The 16,372-nt window shown below is 46.1% G+C and overlaps 1 protein-coding gene and 1 long non-coding RNA gene across 4 annotated transcripts in view; one reads left to right on the forward strand and one right to left on the reverse strand.

The window, feature by feature from the left end:
* The window catches only part of LOC121074882, a 34,949-nt gene extending 24,122 nt beyond the window's left edge, over positions 1–10,827 (forward strand). The window contains exon 4 of the long non-coding RNA XR_005822592.1: positions 838–10,827. This is a non-coding gene — a long non-coding RNA (uncharacterized LOC121074882). The remainder of the gene's footprint in view (positions 1–837) is intronic.
* Positions 1–16,372, reverse strand: part of ARHGEF4 (Rho guanine nucleotide exchange factor 4) — a 216,203-nt gene that overhangs the window by 18,613 nt on the left and 181,218 nt on the right. The window contains exon 1 of one of the 3 annotated variants that reach the window (XM_040567484.1): positions 10,834–11,015. The exons of the other annotated variants lie outside the window; for them this stretch is intronic. The gene's annotated coding sequence lies outside the window, so the exon portion shown is untranslated. Of the gene's footprint in view, positions 1–10,833; positions 11,016–16,372 lie in introns of those variants that run through there. 3 annotated transcript variants of the gene reach the window in all.

Here is a 16,372-nt window from a genome sequence, read left to right on the forward strand (position 1 = left end):
ATGACAGACAGCAGAGATGAAATTTATTTCACATACCTTCAGTTATCTAAAGAGCAGGTATGTAGTCTGAACAAGTTACATTGATTGTCTTTACAGGGCATCCCTCCTTGTGGAGAGTGAAAGGCACCCCAGGGGAGGGCTCATCTTGGGCATCTCTCTCAGCCCAATGAATTAGCCAAGCCCCCAGGCCCCATCTCCCTTCCCTGCCAGGGAGGCACTTGGGCTAGCTGAGGCTTGCTGCAGGACGCCAGAACCCGTAACAACTCCATAGCCCCAGCAAGTGCTTCCCTGCACGTTTCATGCTGCCATGACCCCCCTGCCGCAGCAGTACACCAAAGGCATACATCTCCACACGGGCGGCAGGCAGGCTGCCTTCCTTCCTTCCCTCAGAGGGACGGACCTGTGCAGCAAGCCCCAGAGCGAGCCACCAGCTGCCCTTTTGCCTGCTGAGTCAACTGCACATTTTTTTTTCACCACTGATTTTAGAGCATTGACTAAGGATAAGGATATTACTCTTGGGCGTTTACCAAACTGACTGCACATCTATCTCCACTTGAGTATTTTCATTTGATAGCATTCTCCTTAACAAATCTCTCTGAGATGTCAGTCAGCCAAGATCTTAGTTCTGGGAAGTAAACTACACTGACAGTGTATAGCACTGCTTTTTTAATCAGTGCCCGAATTCCTGCTCCCCCTGTGACATCTTGTATAGCTGCCTCCATTTACCAAACGTTCAATATTTGTCATCAGCTTATTTGGTAAGAATGATTTCCTACAAAACCGTTCTGACTAGCATTAATTACATTATTCCCCTTTATTTATACCATCCAACTGCAGCTTCCCCCTCAGAAGTGGCTTAAACAGATGGACAGAGGAGGAGGGTCCCCGTGCGGCAGGCAAGGAGAAGCTTTGAAGCAGCCACAGGAGGAGGGAAGCAACCCTTGTAGAAAGTGGAGGCGGCAGAGCTGTGCTTCATCTTATTTCAACCTGCGTGTGAAGAGTACGGCATGACAGAGCTTACCAGGGGCATGTGCATGAGCCCAGCTAAATGTGATTTTTCAAAGTCCAGAGTGATGCAAGAAGTTCCCAGTTCCTCACCTAAGATATAGCAGCTGATTATTTTAAAGCAAGAAATAGACTGAAATTGCTTTAGATCCTTTTACTTCCAGATGAAATAGGCTAGGAAAGCTCTTTTGAAAGAGTGGGGCAGTGACCTGCAGCTAAGGAGGACCCTTCCTCATCTAGGTCCTGTCAGTGCCCTCAGTACCCCAGCCATCACTCTCCCATAACCTGTAAATCAGAAGTCTACTAATTGGGGAAATTAACATCCTTAAGCTTTGACACTGAGGAAACAAGAGCTCTTACCAAATTTGACAGTACTCCTCTAAATGTTATCTTTATATCACATATAGAAGTTCACTACTTCTAGCAGTTGCCAGTAGTGCTTAGAGTAAATAAAGCTATTAAACAGCTTCCATTTTAATCTTTCATGCAAGTTTCCAGAGGACAGTTATTTAAACTTATGTCTATAAGACATTTATTTTCTGGTATAAGTGATATTTTCATATTTTCAAACAAACGGATACAATGGTGATTGACTTGGTGATAAAATGGCAAATGAAATTCTCTGCTGATAAACGTAGCACAAGCAGTATCTAACACAAACGGCTGACTCTAAATGAGCTGCTCCTCAAGAATGTCTCTGCAGACAGACTTAGGAAAACACCAGCCTGGTGCATCAGGGTCAGAAAGTCTGAATGTCAGGGATGACTCGGAAAGAAAAGCAGAGAACTATAAAAGGCACAAAGAGCAACACCAGTTGGGAGTCTGGAAGAGTTTCCAGGCCAGAACAAGCTGAACAGACTTTGAAGCTGCAACAGAAAAAGGTGGATGGAGGCTGACCACAACATGAAGGTTTACGAAATGATTAACAGGCTTGAAATGCAAGGCCCATGTGTGAGATCGCCAGGCGAGAATTTTAATACAAAAGTAGTACTTTTTCCTGTTGTACATAATTATGCTGTGCCACAGAATGCCATGAGCCAAACACAGATGGTTTTAAAAAGAGATTAAGCAAATCTATGTCCTTCAAGGCCACTTAAACGTATTATATCTGGATACCACCTCTGGCCCATCAAGGATCTTAAACACATCTGGAAAGGCACACAATGGAAAGAACAGGGCCATACTTAAATGTTTTCCTAAGCAGTTACCCCAAGTCACAGCTAAAAGGGCCTGGCTGGCCCTACAGAGCTGGTCTTAGGTCATTAGTGCAGTAAAAAATACAAATGAAAATACATCTATTATTTTCCATTTTGACTATTTGTATTACCTGCAAATACTTCTTGAAAAGGTGAGACCCCAAAACGTTAACTTGACGCAGACAGATACGTTCCCTGAGGTACTGCAACACTGTCGTTCAGCTAGAAAATTAGCAATTGCTAACACAGTAATTACAAGGACATTACGTCCTCTGGGGTAGAACTGGGACTTCTCAAGCAGAGGTAAGTGCAGCACTTTTGCACAGCTTAGACGTAACAGATCCTACATGCTGTACATCCTATCCATGCAACACTTGCCAAGCACATGGAGGAATGTCAGTCACACGCACAGAGCAGCCATTTGCCTCTAACACTTGGACATCCAACCCCTGGCTGCTTGTTTTCTGCCCAAAAAAGAAAAAGGGGAGGAAAATAAGGGAGGACAAAAGTGTACCCAGGGAAACCTGACTGATCAGACATCTGGGATGCATTCAGAGAGGAGTCCCTGTGTGCAGGCTACAAGGTGGGTATGTGCTGCATCCTCACTCAAGATGCTCAGAAAGACCTTTACAATTAAGAGCGCAAAGAACCTAAAAACCTCCTTAAGCTCACAAAGCCAGAGAACTTAAGTCATTCCAAAGCTCTAAATCAGCTTAAACAGCTTAAACTCATCTAAGGCCTTAAAGTGTCTTAAGCATTTTAAACCCATCTAAAGCCTTTGAGTGGCTTAAGGAGCTTAAAAGCTCTAAGGCTTAGAAAGTGGCTTAAGTATCTTCAGCTTCTGGCAAGCCCACTTCTCACACCTCTCCCACGTGCATGGCACCTGCCACGCCAGGTTAAGGTGTCTGGTGTACCCAAAGAACCCGGATCTCTGACAGAATCTTTCTTTTTAATGCTCTTCACATCTTTGGGAAGCGGTGCAGCCCTCTCCTGACAACTCTGCACCGCAGGAGGTGGCACAGACACTCACCTGTTTGTAGTAGGGCTTCCTAGGCTGGTGCCATAACTGCGTCTGGAAATCAGCCACACTCTGCCCTTATTTTCTTTGTTTTGAAAGACTGGAAAGGAGTAAGCGTGGGGTTGAACTCTCAGATCTGAACAAGACTTGTCCTGGGGCACAAGCTACAAAGCTTCTCGTTTCTAGTTCCATTCTGGCTGTAGATGCATACATCTACTGATTCCCCTTCTCCACCTCCCCAACAGTTCTGATGTTCACGTTTACTTCAGGATAGGAAGTATTTCCCTGGTTAACACAATACCTTTTCTGATGCCCTAATTTTAACTGTACGATCTGGGACTGCAAATAGCCCAAGATGTTTCTGTTTGGCTGTTCGCACATTTAGGAGTGACTACTTTCGCATCCTTTTTAAGCTACTGTTTTTCAGTCACACAAATAGAAATGATTTTATTTAGAAAAAAAATATTTAAATGGCACAATAACACATTATTATGTCACTTAAGCTACACATTTTCCCCATTCTCCTCTTACCACTGCCTGCAGGATTGCGTTTCCTTTGTGCACTCTCACCGCTACATCCACTTACAATATTACCTCTCCTCTTCCTTCATTACAGTACAGCTTCTGATTCCACTGTGTCTTCCGTAACTTAATTTTGAGATTTTGCCTTTCTACCTCCTTTTTCACTTCCTCTTCCACCATTTTAACTTTGGACACGTGGGGAACAGAGGTCCTCTTTGGCTACGGATCCCCCATGTCACTGCTGCACTTTGTGGCAGAGGGTCTTACGACAACGTCAGTGAACCAGGCCAGCTGCAGCCCATCCAATGTGGGGACTCAGCAAGCATAAATGCTGCCTCCCTGGCTCTTCGCAGAAGAAAAGGAAAAGGAACTCATGCAGTTCCCAGACCTCTACATTCTCTGACGACTGTTGCTACAGAATCAGTTACAGCTTGAAGGAAAATTGATCTAAATTTGTTTTACAAATAAGGTTAAAGAAAACATTTTAAAGCTGATACAAACTGCGTTGCTAGCAAACCACTCTGAATCATCAAAAGGTCAACATCTCGTTGGGCTTGCAGTGGGCAATAAGCCAGAAACAGTGCATGGCTTTTTCCTTTGTGTGTGCACTATTTAATTTTAATGGGACATACAGCAAAGAACACACTAAAATTATATTTATTGCTCCTATCTCCTGTGAAAACATCTTTGGATTAATAACACTGTGCCAAAGTCTGCACAGCATTGGTAGGTGCTGGCAGACATGAGGCCAACAGCGATCATTTAGCAGTCTCCATGACCTGGCTCTCAGTGATGCTCTCCCTGCCTTAACCATGCAAAATTTATCCAATTCCTTTCCTCACCTTCTTCTGGAAGATAAGTCCTGCAGGCTTTTGGTGACACAAAACTTGAGTTTGTTTTTTTTCCTTTTCCCGGTGATCTCACTCCCAATGCACACACTGTTACAGATCTTTTCTTCACTAAACTAAGGATCACTGTCTGATCTTTTTTTTTCTTTTTTTTTTTTTTGAAAATGGAGCAGAGAAAAATCTGAACATCAGCATTTAGAGAGACTAAAAGAACAAAGAACCTTGATACTGTCTTATTGTCAGGCAAAGGAGGTTGCCTAGCCTTTGTTTCTGGTTAGTATCTGTAAATATAAAAAAAAAAAAGTCATTTCTTTTGTAGTCCCACACATGGTTCTACAAACTAATCACACCAAAAAAAACCAACCAACCAACCAACAAAAAAAAAACCACACCTCACCACCACCAAAAAACAACGCACCAACCTTTTCATATTGCTAATGTCTCATGCTAGGTAAACAAGATTCATTCAAGCAACAGCAGCAGATTCCTAGGATCTTCCGAGACTCTATTATTATGCTCTTGAGTATTTCCATATTCTTCACTTTTCTCAAGTCCACACAACCTGGATGAGGAGGACTAATGGCTTCAGCAAAGCGAAAGCCTCAACCCAGAACCACGCTCCTGTTTCCACGGCCATGCTGCAAACAAGCCCTCTGTAAGGGAGAGTGCAGTGTCTGCAATTCCTCCTGCAGAACATGGCTTCCTCAATCAAAATATGAAAACATAAACACCTCTTCTGTCCCCTACAGGTTCTTGTTTTAATCACCTTGCCTCCCTGCACAGCCCTCTCACAGTGACCACGGGCTTTTCAGTATGACAAACGAGTAGTTTTGCAAAGGCAGCTCAATGCAGAGCACATTAGGTAGATCAAGCAACAATATCACACCACAGTCCCTGGCTCTCCTCATAGCCTGGCCACGAGGCTCGCATGTCCCAGGACAAGTCATTTTCCCCTTCATGTCTAGTGCAAGTTTTCTCAATAGATAGTGTTTGCTAGAACAGGTCCTTACTCCTTGGTGTTACAGGTGTGAACTGGGATACAAAAATAACAGGTCACAACTTGGCAGCCCATATTTTCTTAATCTCTTCGTGGATCTTATTTGGCAAGGTGAGGAAATCTGCGTTAGTTCGCTGATGAGAGAATTTGGCATAGCTCTTTAGTTTCACATACGATCCCTAAATAAGGTGCTTGTGTTTCCATACAGTTGCCACAACTCTGCAGATGCCCAACATACCAAGACTGGACAGCACCAAGATTCAGAACAACCCACAGCAGCCAACCCAGCTCCGCTGTGCTGTTCCCAGCCATCTTATCACAAAGGCTACAGAAAATGTGCCTATAACTTTGACATACCCCCCTTGCACAGCACTGGCTACAAGCCAATAGCACAAGCACGTGGCCTAGTAAAAGACAATATCCTAATGCCATTTTTGTATTGATATCCTAGATAGATGCAATAGCAAACAAGATTTCTAAGCATGGATGTTGCAGTGGTTTGCTCCCTGCCCCGTGTCACCTTTGCTGGGGGAAGGAAGGAGCAGGTGAAGGCAGCTCTGCTCTCCCAGTTGGTGGAGGCTCCACTGGCTCTGCCCCTAAGGGACAGCAGAGATTCAGGTATCCAATTGGTGAACTCTGGAGGGAAAAGTATGCTGGAAGAGGCTGTGCTAGGGTCACAGGCCCCAGGTGGAGAAGGGAAGTGCAGGATATCTGTGCTGCAGGGGAATGTGTAGGACCACTGCCCTGCAACAACAGGCCCTTGCTCAGAGAGGCCAGATCAGCTGGCCGGCAGCAAAGGAGAGCAAGCTCCCCAGTTCCACCACCCATGGTCCTTCACTTCCCACGGATTCCTTTGCTGTTAGACTCAACATCCTCGTGCTTGGGTAGATATTTTTCTTCTGACAGTTCCCACATAGCTGAGCTGCCTGTCACTATCTACCACAAATACAGAGGTTTGCACCAGTGCAACAGGATAGAGAACACAACCCTGGGTCTTCAGCAGCTCCACGACAATGCTCCAAGTCCCATTTCAACCACTGCCAAATGTGCTATAAGGGGCATCAACAGCCATGTCTGGGGTAATCCTAGCTAAAGAACAGATACAGAGATTCAAGAATGACATCATTTTATTCTGTACTTTCCAGCACATTGTGTAGTTAACAAGTCTGGTGACATGGTATAAATAACAAGTACTTCCCCTCCTAAAAATCTTTCCTTAACCTGTATATTAGGATTTTATTTTTTTTTTAAATCAAAACATTAGAAGCATTAATTAAAAGTAATTGTTGATGATATCATCCTAAATGCTTACTGTGTTTCTTATCTGGCCAACTCATGCCTTAGATTCCAAGAATAAATCACAAAGACAGCAGATACCACATACCACCACAGAAATGAGTTTAGCCCGAGAGAACAAATTAAGGGAAAAGATACAATCTAAAGCCCAGAGCTCCCTTTGGAAATGATGCGTTGGTCTTGCTCTTGTTCAGAGATGCTCTTTACACTCAGGCTCCACAGCCAGCAGTGGCAGAGCAGGCTTTGCCAGCCCTTGCCTGTTCGATGTTCTGGCAATCTTGCCCCACTCAGGGGCAGTGCAAAATGCCCCGTGCAGGGCCCACAGAGGCAGCACCCTGCCCCACGCCATACAGCTGGATATGCCAGGCACCTCAGCACAGCTTCCCTGAAAGTCCCTGTTTCTTAGGTCAAATAAGTGGACTGAGAATAGAGAAAAGAAAAAGTGAACTTTGTTTACTGAAATGCCCAAGGCCTCTCCTTCCCCACCATCCAGTCAAGACCTCCAGCTCCTGCATGATTCAGGGATCCTTCACCAGCTTTGTTTTTCCTGGCCTTTATCAGTAATCACAGCCTCTTCAGCCAAGCTCTGTGGCAGGCTTGAATGAGTCACAACTAATATCAGACTGATTCACATGGACACATCAACCACAGCTTCCAGCTACACTTACATGGCTGCAGATCAAGTCAAGAAAGAAGGAAAACACTGGGTTCCCATAAAGAAACTGCACACAGCTACTTCAGAATTAGTCAGGTATTGAGTGTGTAGATAAGCAGTGGGAAGAAAAAAAAAGTAACATTAAATATTATGAGGAAAATTGTTCCTATGCTCTTAGAAACCAGCCTTATCACCTGTGGCATGCAGTTATAATAACACATCTCCAATGAGGGAGACTTCTTTACTGTGAGGTGACAGAGCACTGCAACAGGTTGCCCAGAGAGGCTGTGGGGTCTCCTTCTCTGGAGATATTCAAAACCCACCTGGATGCCATCCTGCACAATGTGCTCTAGGTGATCCTGCTTGGCAGGGGGGTTGGACCAGATGATCTCCAGAGGTCCCTTCCAACCTCGGCCATTCTGTGATTCTGTGAGTACCCTGTAATCTTGCAATTTGTCTTACTGTAATTTTTAAAAGAAAGAATGGTTCTACTTTTTTGCCCCCAGACTATGCCGGTACCAATAACCTGGTGAAATTTCTCCTCTCCTTTCCTTATAAGGGGCAATCTCACCAAGGACTGCATTACCTTCTTTATAATGTACTTTTCTTCTGGGGGGTCTCTCACGGTCCTGGGCTCCCCATGGCCCTTGGGAGAAAACAGTGAGCATTGTGGGGTGCTGAATCAGCTGTTAGTAAGACACTCCACCGCTACTGCATGCACGGGCTGATTCTGCCCAAGCTTTAATGTGTCAAAGAAGAAAAGGGAAACAGCTGGGCAGAGCAAAGAGGACTTTTTAGAAACAAGGAAGCCATGCCAGGTATGGTGAGATCTGGCAAGAGGAGGGCCAGAAAGAGAAGGAAAGGAGGAGGTGACACCAGCAGGAGCTGCCAGCTCACAGTTAAGGTGTCCCCTAACTGAGCCAGCAGCAGCTAGCAGAGGGTTAATTACTTCATCACCACAACACCAGCTTCAGCTACCTGATCAATATTGTGGGATGCTAAATAAAAAGAAGTTCCTGCAAAACTTCCCTGCAGCACCTCTCCGGCACAGCGTGAGAAACAGCTATGGCCTCCAATTTGGTGATAAAAGCCACCCAAGGAGTGCTTCAGCTACATAACACCTGGCTAGACAAGAGCATGAGTCACTTTGTGAACCTCAGGCACGTCCTGGCTGGCAGGTGGTTGTGCCCAGTTCACCAGCTGCCCCACACGGCTTACACGTGTTGAGCCAAACACCGGAATTGACCTACCTAGCTCTCCAGAGCTATGCACGTGTGTGCAGACCCTGTGAATTACTGCAGTTCTCATTCTTTTAATCAGATGTTTTGCACTGTTCCAAGATACGGAGCAGGTGAGACAGCAATAACTGGCAGCTCAAACACACCGCAGGGCTGCCATGATACTGAGGCCTCTTAACTTGCTCCCACTGCTGCTGACAGCAAAATGCTCACCACCTGCAGGAAGGGTGAGAGCTTCTGCATCCTCAGATGCTTTCAGAGCTGGCTCAAACCTTGTGCGCGATTCTGCCCTCCCAAGGAGCTGCCAAAAGCTTTCTCCATTGCTCTTACGAACCCAAAGTCACACCTAGGTCCCCCATTGATCATTTGAATACCAAGCTATGTTTTCACATCTACACAGAACTTGTTCTTTCCAATAAACAATCTTGTCTCCACCTTATGCCATAAAGTTCTGATTCAAACTAAGGCCACTGAAAAAGGTGAGAGGGTATATAAAACAGGTTTGTTTGAAAGCCAGTAGTAGGTTCGTTTCTTTGGTTTGAAATGGTAACTTCAGAAAACAACATACAGTGGATGCTTGCAGTGGCTGTTTATGACAAGGTCTAGCTACTAGAATTAATAGTCAAGTTTTTAATAGTTTATAATGTGCATGAGATTCCCAGAGAATCACAGAGCTGGGGCCCGCTGCTCCATGCTCAGCACTATGGGAGACTCTCCTTTCTCAGCAAGAAGCATGTTCCATACTCAGATGAAACAAAAAAGAGCTCAGCAAGTACACATTTCATTTCTTTGTGTGCTAAAGCAATGTGGATTGTACAACACCAACATAATTACACGCAATCACATAAATAAGTGGTACAGAGAACATCACTCACGAGATGACAGAGGACATCACCACCCAGCCCTTCTCACCCTCACATCAGACTGCAGGAGCCATAAACATTCAGCTTTGAAAGGACTGCAGGAACTTCAACCGTTAGTGCCAGAAAATGTACTGCCCTCATGAAAGCTGTGCTTTAACTGCAGATTTCCTAACATACAAAATGAAGGATCCTGCCAAATTTTAAGGGCTTGAATATTTTTCAGTCTCCAGCAGAAAAGTGAGCAGTGTTAATGAGAGTAGGGCACTGTAGGCTCTTCTCCAGTCTGTCTTCCTCCAGGAATCGTTTCCACTGTTGCCACCAAGTAGAGGGTTGCTTCACTGAGATGCCAATGTCCAAGCCTGGAAGTGCTGTGATGTAGAGGACTGCTGATAAAACGTCACCAATGTGAACAGGCCTGGAGCAGGCATGCTGCTTTGCTGCCCTTCTCTCCTAACAGCTCTACAGGAATGCTCCTTGTGTGGTTTCCCTGCTGTGCATGGCTGCTGCTGCTGGCCAGCAAGAAACATGAGGCCTGCAAGCAGTGTCCTGTGCCGGGGTTCTGCCAGCCATTTTAATACACGTACACATAGCAGATAAGCACTGAGATGTAACAGAGGAAATGGGATAAAAGCCAACCAAATACTCCTTCCACACTACTGCAGTTTATTCAGCCCGAATTCCTGATGCACTCTAACGATCAATCACTTTGGCTAATTGAACATTACTCAGACACCACCGCACAGCACAACGTTCACAGCCCTCGCGATGACAACAGCCAAGCAGCAGAGGCATTACAGGGTTCAGTGTTTTGCAGCGGGTGCATACATGGAGCAGGTCCTTGTGTGAAGGCTCGTTATAGCACAACTGTCCCTCTGCAAACAAAGCAGCAGCACGTTGGGCTCCTCCGGGGCTGATAAGTGCAACGGATAGGGATGGTATTGTCATCGTTAGCAATCAAGGCCGATTAGTGCCACAGAGAGCAGTTACGACTAAGCAGGTTGGCTCTGTTAGCTCTTTCCCTCTCAGGTTTAACGGTGAGATCCAAACCAGGAGGCACGGGTGATGACAGGAGGAGAGCGAGGGGAGCAGGGTGGGAAAGGGGGTTATGATTAAAAAACAAAGGAGAGATACTCTGAGACACACAGTCACCGTAATGGCAGACAGGCAGACCAGAGGCAGACAACGACATGCTGACCTGCTGATTTATCGCCCAGTCCTGGAAACCCCCAGCCACCACACCACTACCGGCAGTCCTCCTTCAGTGGAACGCCAAAAGAAACATCAGCACCACATTGACGATGATGAGGAAGAGCAGGATGACAAAGACCACGACCCGCTGGGTCTCCGGGTTCATGTTGCAGCGGAGGAAAGTGTGAAGTGCACTCCATTTGTGCCTGCTTCGCTCAGGGACCTTTGCCATAGCTTCAGCCCCCACGGAAAAAAAAAAAAAAAAAAGGAAAAAAACAGGCTTCTTTAGTGACTGCTGTACAGCCCACAGCAGGGGCACGGGTGGGGGCAGAGGGCTGGGAACAAAAGCTGTTTTGCAGCTCTCACAAGGAGAGGTCTGAATGGTCCGACACAGCCATGGCTGGTCACGCACAGCACGTGTGCCAAACGCCCCCTCCCCGCGCCCTTATCTCAGGGGGACGCCCATCAGCGCATCCCCGGCTCGCCACGTCTTCGCCGAAGGAGCCGTCGCCATCACGTTAGCAGGAGGCAGGCGCTGGATTCCTTCTTGCAGGGAGCCTGAGCGAGGAGCACTGCAATCCAGGCTGCGATATGGGCTTTGCAGAGAGCGGCTCGGCTATTTGCTGGGCGCCGTCTCCAGGATACATGCGGGCCTTGGCAACGCGGCCAGCGCCAGCCCAGCGTGGGGTGCGCAAGGAGGCTCTGAAGGAGGGGCGGCAGCGGATTAGGCGGCTGCTTTTTTAAATCCTTCCACCCGCGCTGAGAACGTGCCAGCACCGGAGCCAAGTCCTGCCAGGAGGCAAATCCCGCCCAGGGCGCCTGGGGGATGCTGCCTTGCCCGTGTGAGGGCGCAGGGACAGGGCGAGGGCGTGGGGCTCCCCGCACACCTGGGCGTGCGATGAGGTGCTCGGCCTCTGAGGGGAGGACAGGCAGGAGATGCTGACCTCTGACCGGGGTCTGGGAGACACGGCTCCTGTCTGACTCCACTGCCTGCTTCCTGGCAGGATCCTGGAGCCAGGATGTCTGAAGGACTTGGCTACCTCTGTGGGACTGAGGGACTTAAAACCCAAACGTCTGCAACCAGAAAGCCTCCAGTCAGCTCTGCAGAGCCTTAAATGTGCTTTTGCGAGCTTCACATTTTGCTGCTGGACTGTGAAGTTCACCAAGCATCAAATTGCTCGGCATAGACTCTCAGATGCCCCAGCCTAACCACAGCTCCCATCAGTGCCTGACAAGCACAAAAAGGCACTGCTCCTGACAAAGGGCAGGGGTGGCTCTTGCTGAGCACCCGTCACCGCCAGGCTCTTTGACAACTGCTGCAGCCCTTTTCGTTCCTCCAGCCAGGGAAGCGGAGCCCACCTCGCACTCTGCCTGTGGCGACAGCACTCCTGGGAAGGGATGAGGAGGACCCAGTACACAGGACCTTCTCTGAAGGGAGGTACTTCCACATCTAGCTCTCAGGTGCTTGTCCTCCCCCAGTGAAACAGTGAAAAATGAATCCAGTCCCTGCAGCTAGCACTAGATGATACAGTAGCTAGTATGGAAATAGGAGAGGGCGACTCTGTATTTTACCCAATGGCTTCAAACACACACAAAAAGAATATACACAGACACTTGTTGACATTCCTGGGAGCAGGAGCCAGAAGTCACATATACCGCCTTAAACATGATAACTGATAAACAACGATGCTAAACACATCCCTCCTCTCTGGGAAGGGAAGTGAGGGAGCAGCAGCACGATGCAGGTATGAACAGAACGCACCCAGCTGCTCTCACAATGAAGACGGCATACAAAACAAGCTATCGTTTGTTCAGGTGTTAGCACATCAATGTCCATAAAGTTTCTAGAAGATTTGTACAGCTCCTGCTTGTATCCTGGAACACAGCAGGTGAGAGATTTAAGAGGAAAAACGTTTAAGAGATACAGTCTAGCTAAGTACTTTTGTTTCATTTTGTTTTCTTCATAACTGTACTAACCTCAGCAGGGGTTATGTAGAAAGTGCTAAGCACTCAAACAATTTCTACTGTCTCCTTAAGCTTCTGTAACATTTAAGATGTCTTCCCTCAGGTAGCATAAAACCAAAACCAAGTCTAGAATTATTTCAGTTTCCAGGTTTCTGAAATTAAAGATCCTACAAATCTGCTCGTCTCTAGCCTAAACACAGAACAAGAGGGAATAATGCATAGGATGAATGCTTGTGCTCTCAGTACAACTTCAGGACCTGCTAAGCAATACTTTCCATACAAAGCAAACTGCTGGGACCCATGGGTTGCTCAAGCTCCCAAGTATTCTTGAGCTTTTGGCCCAATACGTGGATCCTTGAACTTATCCCTGAACTTAGACTTCAATTTAATGAAAGTTCTTCAAGTCCAGACTTAAGTAATTGCATTGTTTAACTCTTGGGCATTCTGCAATCATAGAATCATTCAGGTTGGAAAAGACCTCCAGAGCATCGAGTCCAACCTTTAACCTAGTGCTGACAAGTCCACCACTATTAAGTTCTACATCTACATGTTTCTTGAAGACCTCCAGGGACGGTGATCAACCACTTCCCTGGGCAGCCTATTCCAGTGCTGCACAACCTTTTCAGTAATGAAATTTCTCCTAATACCTGACCTAAACCTCCCCTGGTGCAACTTGAGGTCATTTCCCTCAGCTTATCACTTGGTGCTTGGGAGAAGAGCTCAATCCCCACCTCACTACAACTTCCTTTAAGGTAATTGTACAGTACAATAAGGCCTCCCAAGAGCCACCTTTTCTCCAAGCTAAACAACCCCAGCTCCCTCAGGAACCCCTCATAAGACTTTTCTCTAGACCATCCACCAGCTTCATTGCCCTTCTTTGGACATGCTCCAGCACCTCAGTGTTATTTTTCATGGCTTTTCATGAACAGACTGCATTTGGTTATAAGCCACAGAACAGTATTTTGGGGTGAAGGGATCTTTAGGAGAAGGTAATCATAGTGAATGGGGGAAGCATTATCACACATGCTTCTTTGAAATCTGCACAGCAACTACCATCTTCTCTAATCCCTCAGTTACACTGAACAGAAATAGACAAACTCCAGTGACCCACCAAGACAGGTACCAGTGAGACAAGCTGGCAGAGCTGTATTGTTGTTGCCACAAGATACTGGACAATTTCTAAAATCAGCTAAGGTGTAATTCTCCAGTAAATTCCTGAAATCTTTGCAGCTCATGAACATGTCTGAGCATTTGATGGTGAAAGCGTAGGAAGTTTGAATATCTAAAAACGCATCTTAAAGGGGAAGGTAGTTTCCTTCTTGGATGCTGCTTTGAGACCTCTTGGAAGGAGAAATGCAGAGGAAACTGTGATCCCAAGATGAAAATCTATGAAAAAAGATGGAAATTTATAATGAAGGGTGCATTTTCATCTAACTTTGTTTCAGCTGTCTGTAAGAAACATCCTTAGCTAACGCTATGTTACTCTGCTTGAATGTACAGACCTAAGAGACCTCCTGCACTACACTGCCTGAGCACATCTAACGTGTTTACCTCATATACACCTTGAAGCACTACACAGTTAACCTTAAGTTGCAGTCACCTTTATGACCCCCCAGTGAATAAAGCATACATAAGTGGAAACCAGTCTTAACAAGTATAGAAACTGTGGTGACACTAGCTGTGACCTGACTTGTTTTCAGCCCCATGCAGTGAGTCCCCTTTGCAGCCTGTGCATGGGGGTGCTACTTCCATGGCAACTCAAAGCGTTTGCAGTGGTGGGGTAATGCCACGTGGCATTTTTCTCTTGCACAAATAAAACCTTACTCCTGTTACTCACTAATCAGACAAGCTTCTGCGATAGGTGGCATCAGTGAGAGACGAAATAACTGAAGGTTTTATCTTGTGGCTTGTAGACGAGTAGGACTTAGTTTGTGTAATGATCACTGAGGGTGCATATTTCAAGTGAATATTGCACAAACTTCACTGGAATCTGATCTGCAATTGTAATATTTTACTTCTAATCCTTCATCTAAGAGCTATCCTCAGCCAGATGAGGAACGGGAACACACTAAGGGAATAATGCTACCACTCCAACCAGTGCAAATGGCGAGTACATAGCAGCCCAAAGGCCTGATGACACAAAGCCACACTGCAGTCACAGAGTTAGTGACTAAGACTTCAGAAAGTAAATTATTCAGGAATTATTTGACCAGGCCTGACCTGTTGCTTTGCTTGCAAGTTGAGCAAATGAGGCTTAGGCTTTTAAAGGGCCAGTGCAGTCTGGACCAGCCCCACCATCAGCACCTTTCTCCTCACTCACAAGAAAGCGGTCTTGGAAAGCAAGGCTCCAAGTGGTAAGCTAGGAACCGTGCATTTCAAATGCATCTTTCAAAAAGAAAAAAATCAGGTTTTGAGTGGATGTTCAATGGACAAATTTTTACTCACAGTCCAGCAGCTGAAATCAAGGACTGAGAATGAAACTGCAAAAGGGGCAAGCAATGCTACCTGCAAATCAATCTGGAAAAAAAAAAGTTTCTCTAAGTTCAAAATATTCCAATATTCCACCATTACGCTTTATCCAACATCCAAACTAAGCAACTATAAGCCCTGTTCTGTATCAAATTAACCCTTGGTAACAACTGCAATTAGCAGCTCCCAATTGGATATAATTTGCAGGGACACAGCCTGAAAACATCAGAACGAGTACAGCTTCTTAAACCGCACGTTCATATATTTCTAAAATGGAAAACAATCTCTTAAAGGTCCACAATTTGCTCTCGGTTTTATAGGGTGTAATGCTGTAAGGCCCCCACCGTGTTATTAGAGCACAGTTACTCCCACTGCACGTTCTTCTAGCTACTGCTGCAAGGTTTAAGCCCACACACTTTTTATAGCCAGTACCTCCCTAGACTCTTTACTCATGCAATACTGCCTAATGCAGCAGAACAGCATCCCCTAAAGCATAAGTCTTGAAGGGCTGTTCACCAAGAGCCTGCCCCATCAAAGAAATAAACAGTCTAACATATATCACTTGATAGCGTCCTCAGAAGCAAACTTGGTAAGTGGCTTTTAAGATGATTAACAAAGTGGAGATGCAAAACTGATAACCCCAATGCTGCTATTCAACAATAAGTAAACAAGGTGCCCCTCTGCTCTACTAGCAAAGCACCTATTTAGGACAGGAATGTGAAGAAACAGGATGTTCAGTTCATCCCGGATAGTGCAAGCAACCTGCTTTAGTTTGACAAAGCCTGTGGAGATGAAGACCTGCCAGCAGCAGGTGATGATGGTGAAATAGCCAGAAGCAAGATCCTCTCTCTGAAGGTTATGGATAAATTCAGCTAGAAGCAGCACTGAAAAATAAGGCCCCCCACCATCTTTCTAGGTTGCTTTTCTCTACAACTGCACCTGCCCCTCAAACCAAAACCTCCAGAGAACCTGCACTTGACATCCAGCAGCTGTAAAGCAGCACAGCCCTACTACTGTCCACTAAGGCCCTGATTACTCTCTCTGTGCATGTCTGAGCCACATGGACGTGTGCCAGTCAGTCCCACACTGCTGGAAACAGAGGCCATTATGTT

This window comes from Cygnus olor, chromosome 9 (assembly GCF_009769625.2).
Source record: "Cygnus olor isolate bCygOlo1 chromosome 9, bCygOlo1.pri.v2, whole genome shotgun sequence".
In the NCBI taxonomy this organism is placed as follows: Eukaryota; Metazoa; Chordata; class Aves; order Anseriformes; family Anatidae; genus Cygnus; species Cygnus olor.